Genomic DNA, 6,637 nt, shown 5'->3' on the forward strand with positions numbered 1-6,637 from the left:
CAGCTTAATTGCATGTCATACTTTATTATAGCCAGCACTGGATAGAGATAAGGAATGACTTGTAAAAAAAAGGACCCTGGCTTGACCAGCTTGGTCAGCACAAGGACCATTTATAAAGATGGATAACACATCTTCACTTCCTCCCACTGTATTGATATGAAGCCAAACATCCCCCCCAACCCCCCCTAATGTAGTGCTCAGGGGATGGAGCCGCATATGGAGGTCCTGCCATTACATGCACTCGACCAATCACAAGTCAGTCTCAGCTGTCAATCAAATTGCTAATTAAAAATAAAATCACATTCGTAAAACTTGCACTTTAACATGCAACAGTGTGATAAGAAAGAACTAAAATGTCTGAAACAATCTTTGAGAAAAAAATCCCTTGACGTGTATTTAGATTTTTAAGTTTTCCATCTGCTAACATGGAGGAGGTTGTGTTTATGACCAATTTTGCAGCCAGCCAGCAGGGGGTAGTGAAAACCATTTGGCATCACTTGAGGAGCCGGCATGTCGTCCATCTTTTTATAGTCTATGCTTCGGCATCTCAACCCCTGGGCTTGCAGGACACCCGTGTGCAAATAACTGAATAAACACATGCATTCTTGATGAGGTTAGCAACTCAACAATGACCTTTCTATAAACCTCTGAGTCAATTGTTACTCAGATGAATCTGTGGCACTCTTACAATGACATTTGCATGGAGAGCGATCATCATCAAACATTATTTCTTACGCAGAGTGCCAGGGCCAGGCTCTCTTCCAGAAGTAGGAAAACCTTATTGAACGTAAAATTGCAAATTGAAACTTTCTATGTTCACTCACATGATGTTTGATGGAAACAAAGTTGCTTCGTACAGCTCCTCTTGTAAAAGCTTCATAATTTCCCAAATCATTATTCACTTTCCTCTTTTGTTAGCCTGACTCTAGTTTTCTGAAAGTCATGATCCACTGTAATGCTCTGAATCCCCTTATAAGAGCATCAGTTACCAAGTTTTAACCATCTTGCTTGTGGACTGAACCACCTGCAGCTCTTATTGGAAGGATTGCTCCAAAATTTGTTTAAATACAAAGAATAATCAGTTGGGCAGATTCTTTAGTCATAATGAATAATAGCGGGTAATAATTATTCATAATAATGTGAACATTACAGTGGAAAAATACCACACACTTGAAATTTATAGCATCTTGAGGGACCTCTGCATGTTTTAGTCCCAGGTGGTAAGTTCCACTACCCACATATAGTGCTGCTATTAAGATATCTACATTTATCATGAAAAAAAATCCTTCAAATTACTGACGCATTAGCATTGTTATTTAATTTTTTGACTGAAGTCTGATCATTGTGCGAAGTGACAACAAGAGCCCCTATCAAGCCTGGATTTGCATCTCAAGGAAGAGATGGCTCACATGAATAAATTAATAAGGCTGCTATTTGGCCTCTGAGTCTCCGGAGTGATGAGTAATACAGTATGAAGTGAAGCATTCAGTGTGAACTGAAAATGAACTGCAGAGAAGGGGGACTGACCTCTAAAGATGATTGTTTGGAATGAATGGGCGCAGCCATGCCTGTTGATGGAGCTGATAGTGAAAGATGTGAACAGATGACCAATTTTACTTCTCATTACTTGTTTATTATTCAGCCCTTTGCTATTTAGATTTAAATTATTCCAAAATTACTGTGGGGTTTATGTTAATTCCATTGGAGCAGAGCTCTGGGGCTCGGGATGAATGATGATTCATCCACAGGTTAATTTGTTCCTCCCTGGCCAGCTGCGGGTTCAGATGTAAATATTAGTAAATTAAAGGAGAAAAACAGTTGTGGAGACACAGATTTTTGAATTGAGACGACGGTCAGTCCTGTAATTGCTTCTCAAAACAGGTTGGTGCCTCACACAAACTGAACTGGTTTGCTGTAGTTTTTCCCCCCGCTTTTTTGTTACTTCTGCCAAGAAGGTTCTGTTTTCACCTGTGTTTGTTTGTTTGTTAGCAGGATCACGCAAAAATATCTAAACAGATTTCCCCCAAACTTTGTAGAGGGATGGAGTCTGAGCCTGAGAAGAGACCATTTGGCAGGCGTGTGGATTAAGGGGCAAGTCCAGGATTTTTTTGATTTTCTCCTTCTTTTGACCACACTTGGTAAAGAGAATAAACTCTATATAGAGATGGACAATGTGTCTCCACTTTCTCCCACTAACCATGAATAAAGCTTAAATATCCCGGATATGGATGCTGCCATCTTGCACATTTGGAGACAGAGTCTGCCAAGTAGCGCTCGGGGGATGGAGCCCAATAAGGAGGTCCTGCTATTACATGCGCTTGACTAATCGTGAGTCAGTAATTAAAACCAAACTTACTAGGGAAACTGAACACTTGATCAGTGTGATAAGAGCTACCAAAAATGACAGAAAACATCTTAGTTTGGCTTTTTAGTTTGGACCATGTCCAATCCGACATGGAGTATGGAGGGTTTATGAAATACATTGAAGCCAGCCACCTGGGGGCAACAAGAGGTTGAGTTTCACTTTGGTCATCACATAAAGACTATTAAGTAATAAGTTACTTTGGTTTCCACTGTTCAGAACTATGTTTTCTAACAAACAAGCGGTGTCGGCTATCGGACTGCTTTCTTTTTTTTTTCTTTTATGTATTTCTACCATAAGAACTAGACAATCATGTGTAGGATTGTTCGGCCATGGCTGAGGTATGTGTTCTACTTTAAGAATCAACGAATCACTTCTCTGTTTTCTTTAAGATTATGTGTCAAATGTAGTGAGTGATCAGATTATGGGATGAAGATGAGTATAATCGGCTGCTGCCCTCATCTCGTCTTCATATAGTTTTCGCATTGAAATGAAACGTGTTGACTTGTGCTTAACTCTTAACAAACACATCTGCCTCGTCCTGCGTGACCTGATGTTTCTTCCGTGCCAAAGTCCTGCAGGTGACATAAACATAGAAAAGCAACTGAATAGTTTGAAAACTGAATTGATTTATTCCCCCACATGTTTCTATAAAAGAAAAAGAAAAAGCAGGTTGGACCTCAAAGCGATTTCCAAAAAGTCGTCCTATTCAGATGCAAACAAGCGAATGGAGATGCCACAAAACTCCCAGAACGTGGAACATTTTGAGAAAAGACCAAATGATTCCTCTTTTAAAAATGTTGCTTTCGTCTCCACAATGGAAACAAACAGTCCGTTTGATATCAACACAGTAGAGGTCTCAAATTGACAGGAAATTAAAGAAATGGTAATATCGTTTCTAAGTACCGTGCCATTCATTCCCTTGGCTGACCCAGGTTGCCAAAATGAATATCTCGTCTGACAACATTCATCACTCCCCGGGCCTGTTCCTGAATGTTAGCAGACTGAGCCAAGCAGCCATTCACGGACACAGAGTAATGAGTGCTATTATGATGATAATTTCATATCGTCTTCACAGATAAATGAATCTGAAATCTCACGACTGTACGGCGGCCGCGACTTTTTTTACATTTTTATTTGTACCGGTTTCAGTTTATGATGTCGATGTTTGGGCAGGCCCCATTTGACGTAATGACACTGGGGACATTTCCCCGTAAACACCTGAGATATTCAGAAAGCGCAGAAGTTTGAAATGGGAGCGTGATATGACAGCGTGCCAGTGCGTCTCACTCTGTGACACATTTAAAACAAACGTCCTGGTATTTACTTTTGTCCCCGCCTCCATGTCAAGCAGAAGGACACATGTGAGCGGATAATCAAACGATCGCCGCTTGATCTTTGCTTTTTCCGAGGTCGCGGCAATCCCGCGGAAAAATGTCAGGAACATTATTGCAGACAGGGTGAGGGATGGTTGTGGGTGGAGGGTTAAAGAGACAAGGGAAAAACAAAGCAGCGGTGACGGAGAGCAAACAAAGAGCTTTGCATCCCCCGTATCTGCTGACATTTACTGCAACGAGAGCAGGCTGCCATCGAGAGCTCATAACTTCATGTTAGCTTACTTAATGCTAATGTATATTTCCTCCAGGGGAGAGACATTTATCTGACTCTCACACTTTCCGAGCGTTTCAGCAAAGCCAACACTTCTGCCAAGCGCGGACAAATGGTTTGGGCTCATGGAGAGGAAAATGGATGTGCTGCCCTCTTGATGTCCCGTGTTATCTCAACACCATCACTTTCTACTGTCTTCTTTGCACTGGACCCGAATGCACTTACTCACACAGCTTTCCTCCTCCACTCAGACACTATGCAGTACTTTACTAAGGGAGGCCTGAGCTGATGAAACACAGTGCTAATGTTTAAGTGGCAGCTCTTTAAAACTTTAAAACACGAGTGTAACCCGCTCATGAACAAAAAGGCTTTATTAGCATCCTCAGCTGGAGTAAAGGGTGAGGGCGATTGCGTGTTAAAACAGGAAGTGACAAGCTCTGAAAGAAACAAGATCACTCGTGAGTACAAAGCATCGTTCAGCGATTCATCGTTCCCAATGAATCAGCCAATGAGAAAGTAATCATTTAATCTTTTTACTGTGTCCAGAGAAGACATTCTTCCCTTCTAATCTGATTAAACCCGAATATGCAGTTTACAGTTTCATTAACATCTTTTTTAGTCGCCCACTCCAATATAAAAAGCCATTTCATCTTCAGACAAGGACTCTGTCCAGTTCTGCACATCACACTGGCCTGCTTCCACTTTACAGTAATGTGAGCTTCTATATTAATTTTAATTGAATCATGTTATTATTAACCCAGAACAAATTGGACACTGGCTCCGAGGCAATATTGGTGGAGCTACTACGAAGAGTGACCACTCACTGACGGAGGGTCAGGCAGTTCAGAAAAGACTCAACATATTAGATTGGAGTTATATTGTCTTTAGTCGCCCATCTACCAGTTTGACCAGTGTGGGTTCCTGGTACAGTTTAACCAATTACAACTACAACCACCAATTTATAAATATCACAGCAGTTATAGAAAGCTAGCCTGTTCTTATAAAATAGCTGATTGCAGAATTTCATACCATATAATTTAATCTCATCTCCTTTCATCTCTTCTTGTGTCATCTCATCTTGTTTCAAGATTTGTTATTTCGTTTAATTGAATCTCACATCATTTTGTTTTTATCTTGTTTAATCTCTTTTCATTTCACCTTTTTTCATCTAATCTAATTTTATGTAATTTTATTTCAACTTGTTTCATCACTTCTTCAAACTATAGCACATAGAGTAAATGAGGTGACCAACAGTGTAAACTGATCTAAAGCCAAATTTACAATATATCAACTGGAAATGAGGATCCTTTACTTATATGAACATGTTCATGGTTGATGTTTGACAGATATAAACCAGGAATTCACTGGTAAAACACCGACTATATGACTAAGCAAATGCAAAGAGCTGGAGCAGTTGTTGTGACTTTTTGAATTTTATTTCAACTTTATTTTGATAGAGGATAGCAGGATGGAGGATGCGAGATAAGGAGACATGGAGAAGAAGTGTCACACAACAATGGTCCCCGGAGAGTTCTAGGATAAGGGCTTTGTTTTTATACGGCCAGTGTTTTGAAACCCAGAGGCTACCGTGAATCTAATGTTGTCGGCCCATCCTGAAATGGGTTGTGATACTAGGCTGTACAAATAAACTTGACATGACTTGACGGTGCTGGAACACTTTGGTCTTGATCTTACATGTCTGTTGTTGTGTTGTGTTTAATAGTTGTGGGGCATTATTTGGACTCATCCGAAACAAATAGGCTTCGTGGCTGTTTAAAGTCAACAAAGGAGGGAAAACATAGCTTCATTTTGAAGTTTGAGCACTTTCTGCAAAGAGCAAAAATATAAAGGTTTTAATTGGATCTTTGATATTTCGTTTGTGTTTAATTAACTTTAATTAACAGGTGGGGAGCTCTCTGGTGGGAATCATGGGGCCGATCTTGCCGGTGGATGGTTAAATGAGGAGGTGCAACTGGGAATAAGGACTGGGCAGGAGACAGATGGTGCAGAGGCTAATTGTATGACATCTCCCTTCTTGTGAGCTTTTGCAAATTTCACTTACGAATACACATTTGATAGCAAGATATTGTTTTATTTCAATTTTGAAAGAAAAAAAGTTTTCCACATACCTCACACCCGAGTTGCCGACACTAGCATCTTAGGGAAGCGTGCTGGACTGTAATTATATAAATCAAGTGTGTTCATCAAATCTGAGACTTTGAATCAAAATTCCCCCACTTAGCATGTCAGGTAATGACTGGAGCCCCCCCAGGATTACTTAAGACAGCGAGAGAGGAAGCGAGAGAGTCTTTGGGTTCGTGGAGCCTCTTTAATCTTTCCTATGTTGCTGCAGGCAGGACTTGACATGCTTTTACAGTGGGTGCCCCTCGGGTTCATGTCAGCGCTGTACAGAGAGCCGGTTGTTCGACCAGAGGCGCTGTGTTGGGTTTTGTTTTTCTCCAGCCGATTCGGGGGGGGGGGGGGGGGGGGACAGGTAGGGTTGAGCTGTCTGCGGGCTCCCTCAGAGCTCCACCAGTTACGGCTGACTTGCCTTATTCCTGGAAGGTGCAAAACTTCACCTACTGGGGGAGTTGTCATTCTATCAGCAGGAGAGGAAGAGGACACTTTTGGCGAGGCATCTAACATTCTCTCAGAGTGGAAGAAGAG

This window comes from Pleuronectes platessa, chromosome 16, assembly GCF_947347685.1.
Source record: "Pleuronectes platessa chromosome 16, fPlePla1.1, whole genome shotgun sequence".
Classification (NCBI taxonomy): domain Eukaryota; kingdom Metazoa; phylum Chordata; class Actinopteri; order Pleuronectiformes; family Pleuronectidae; genus Pleuronectes; species Pleuronectes platessa.